Source organism: Cibotium barometz, chromosome 56 (assembly GCF_041138505.1).
Source record: "Cibotium barometz isolate CiBa-2024 chromosome 56, ASM4113850v1, whole genome shotgun sequence".
NCBI classification, from domain to species: domain Eukaryota; kingdom Viridiplantae; phylum Streptophyta; class Polypodiopsida; order Cyatheales; family Cibotiaceae; genus Cibotium; species Cibotium barometz.
In genome coordinates this window covers 5,543,106-5,547,019 of record NC_141101.1, presented here as the reverse complement: position 1 = coordinate 5,547,019, position 3,914 = coordinate 5,543,106, and the positions used below count along the sequence as shown (strand labels likewise).

The following is a 3,914-nucleotide window of genomic DNA, read 5'->3' as shown; positions in this document are numbered from 1 at the left end:
AGAGCATCATTTGGACTTGTGGACCGATGGGTCAATGTATTCCAAGAATCCATTTACAAATGCACCACCTCCATTTTACAACATTACAAACCTACTACATTTCACGGGTGATGGTGGTAGACAAGGTTTGCTGGGTTATGCCCAACACTTGGAAACAAAAGCAATGGTTGCAGAAAAGCAGAGGGATTTTCTACAGATAGAGAACACTGAAATAAAAAAACTAAATGGGTTATATGCAGAGAAGCTTATGGCAAACAAAGAAACAATTCAAGACTTGGAGAAAAACATTGATACTTTAAGGAGAAAGGACACAACAAACCTACTACATTTCACGGGTGATGGTGGTAGACAAGGTTTGCTGGGTTATGCCCAACACTTGGAAACAAAAGCAATGGTTGCAGAACAGCAGAGGGATTTTCTACAGATAGAGAACACTGAAATAAAAAAACTAAATGGGTTATATGCAGAGAAGCTTATGGCAAACAAAGAAACAATTCAAGACTTGGAGAAAAAGATTGATACTTTAAGGAGAAAGGACACAACACTAGGGCCACGTAAAAGAAGAAGGAAACTTTGCAACATAGAGAAAATGAAAGTTGGAAGTGGAGGGATGAAGAAGCGAGTACAGGCGCTATAAGGTAATGTTAACTCTTGTTTCATATATATTTCTCTTTTTAGATTAGGTTCTTTGTTTGAAACTAGACATAACTAATCAGATTTGATGTTATTCTATTTTTAGATCTTTACTTCATCCAGAGTCCAAGGTACATTCTGAAGCTGGAGTGCATTACAATCACTTGGTACCAAAAGGAATAGTGGAAGAGATGATGTATCAAAAAAAGTTTCAAAAAATCAATGAGAAGCATGTGTCTTCTTTTATGAACAAGAACCAGCTCGATGCAACTCAGGTGCAAGCAATGCTGGATGAGACTGGCATCTCTCAGAAAGCATATAGTATACTGTTTAAGGCACTAGTAGAGAAATGTCAAAGTAAGAAGCATAAAGGTTTGTTACTTCCAAAACCAATGCAAGTCAAGTCTGCACGCCAACATGTGAACTTAGAGTTTTTGAGAAGCTTGGTTCACCAGTGCATATTGAAGTAACATTCGTTGCTAAAGATAGAGAGGTACTCTTTAACCAGCACAATAATATTTTCTTTGATCTTGAAGCTTTGCAAAGGTACGGAGTTCAATTCTTTGAGATTAGTCAAGAAGAATGTGAAGGAGTTCTAAAATTTGTTTTGAAATTGGATGAGTGTGAGATTTTAAAGAACAGAAAAATGGAGAGGGTTACTATCACTCTAATGAATATAGGGCCTTAGACACATCAATTACAAAAGATGATGCAAGATATTTCAGTGTTCAATCGAAGAATAACATGTTGCCACTTGGATCTTTTGAGGTATCTTCTTTATCATTGAATATAATAAAGATCTTTTGAGGTATCTTCTTTATCATTGAATATGACTGTGTATTATGTTGAAATAATTTAAACACGAAACTTGTATTAAACATGAGCTTCTTCTTAATGACACAGGTGGATAAGGAAGACTTTGAAATTTTGCATTGGGTGTTTCATCAAACTACAATTTCATCACTTATTAGTGAGTAAAGAAATGGAAGGGCCCTTCATGTGCCTGGGTTCGGTGACTATAAAGTGGAATGGCACATGATGGCAGATGATTTGAAGACTCTAAAATGCATGTGCAACATAAGCAAAGGTGCAAATACAAAGAGTCACTAAGGGCTTGTACCTGCACACACACCCATTCACTTGTATATTTCAACACCTCCCCTCAAGTGAATAATTCTAGCACACCTGGACCCTATACCAAGTTTCCCTCTTACTTGATAGCCCACGACTAGTGCCTCAAGTCCCTAACTCATAGTCCTTGACACTCTCTTTCTCTATGTGTCCAAGGCTTACTATAAGTGCCCATGACCTTGACTAAAGTGCTCACACATGCATCTACTACATGGCCTACATCATCGGTGGCTCAGAGGTGGTTTTACTCTGTTGGGGTAGGTTACATTGGGTTGTGGGGTTTCTCTCTCTTTCTCTCTCAGAAAAGATGATCTGATTCCACTTCCTTTAGGAGTCTCCATGAAGTTTGCTGATGTCAATCCTTCTTCACTGGGTTTGCTATATATAGCAGTCTCTTGCCATGTGTCTTGGCTTCCCACCATAGTTTTGGTGGCAAGTGAAGGTCCTTCCTCCTCCCCTGCCTCTTCCTCGTCCTTGTCCTCGTGAGAATCCTCCTCGGGTGTAGAATGCTTTTTCCTCTCCAGTTGTTGGGTCCACCCCCTTCTTCTCTTTGACCTTGGTCTCTTGCTCTAGTAGAGCTCCTTCTATCTCATGTAGCTTCAATTCTGCTACATTCTTTAAGGTTGCCATAATGTTTTCATATTCTCCTTTGTCCACACTCTTCAGAAAAATAACCCCCTTGCCCCTACCAAACCCTGCAACTGATTCTTCACTGCTATCACCACCCATCTACAAATTGAAGGGGTTTGGAGTTAGCAATAGAAATTGTTATCTCTCGTCTACTCCAAAACCGGTGATTCCCTACCCACCTACGACAACCCTCGCCTTTTTATCCATCTCTTCAAGATCTTAAATCAACAAATCAGGTGATCAACTTTCCCATTTCTCATTCAAGTCATAATGAATCCTAGTGATGAGATTCATCATCTCCTCCAACACCACTTTTGATGAAACCAATGGTTTTAATTCAAATCCACCGCTCCCTAACCCTTCTTTTTAGAGCAATAGTTCATTTTAACATATTAGCAAGCAAGGAGAACAAGAGTAAAAAGAGGTGAGTATCCTAAACCCTAGTCCTAATGTATAAGTGATTGAAATAAATTAGTTTATGTTAAGCCTAAATCCTAGCTCTATGTATAGAATGCTTAATAGATAGGTTTGATGGAGATCTCTCCATCAAAGCTCTCTATTAGAGATCTATTCATAGGGCTCGGGTTAGGGCAAAGGAGATGAAACATAGGGGAAGAGAGAAAGGGGAAGAAAAGAGAGGGGAAGGGAAAGAAAATCTCACATAGAGCTATGTAGAATCTTTCCATGAAATCTTGGAATAAGGGAAAGCATTGAAGCTTTCCATGAAAGCTTGGGAGAAAGCAAGAAAGAGGCACTTACCTTGGAGAGGAAGAGATGATGGATGGAATAGCCTTGAAAAGAGGTGTCGTGGGAGGAATATATGGGTTGCAGGCATAGCTTCTGCCTAGTTAAAGCAGGTAGAAAGATAGATACCTCTCACCTTTTCACTGCTACTCACTCATTTACAGACTCTATTTTACAGCCTCTTGCTAAGGGCTTGTTCCTGCACACACACCCATTCACTTGTATATTTCAACACAACAATTATGGTGTCGAAAGAGGTTGCTATTATTATATATCTTTCATTGATAGCACATATTAACCACTTCATATGTTAACATGGTTTTTCTCGCCTAACCTACCATAAGGCGCTTTGCCATTTTACCCTTCTTGGTAAACGAGCACTTTTGTAAGATGAAATTGGAACATATAAACACCCTTATCTTACACTTAGTGTACATAGTTGCTTAAGACTAGCAATAAAGGCTGGACTATTTTTAAGTTTGGCTGGCCTAGCGTGAAAAGTAGTCATTTATATATATAAGTCATTTTTTTATAATATGCACTATACAGTCATTCCCTTTGCTCTCCTTCTTCCCTCTTGATGCATGCTAGATAGGTTTGATTGTAGGTTTTCTTTTTGCATTAGCTTCTTCTTCTTCCCTCACCTTTTATGAGAGAGAACCATCACAAAGGAACATCTCTTCTTGACTCTACCTTGGCACTAAGAGCTCTCCCTTCACCCTTTTGGCAAGGAGCATCATGGTGTGACAATGGAATGAGGATGCAATGGAAAACCT

General features: G+C 39.0%; 1 pseudogene; it reads left to right on the top strand.

The window, feature by feature from the left end:
• Positions 1-247: 247 nt before the first annotated feature.
• LOC147606826 (uncharacterized) lies at positions 248-1,743 on the top strand (annotated as a pseudogene).
• The last annotated feature ends 2,171 nt before the right edge of the window (positions 1,744-3,914 follow it).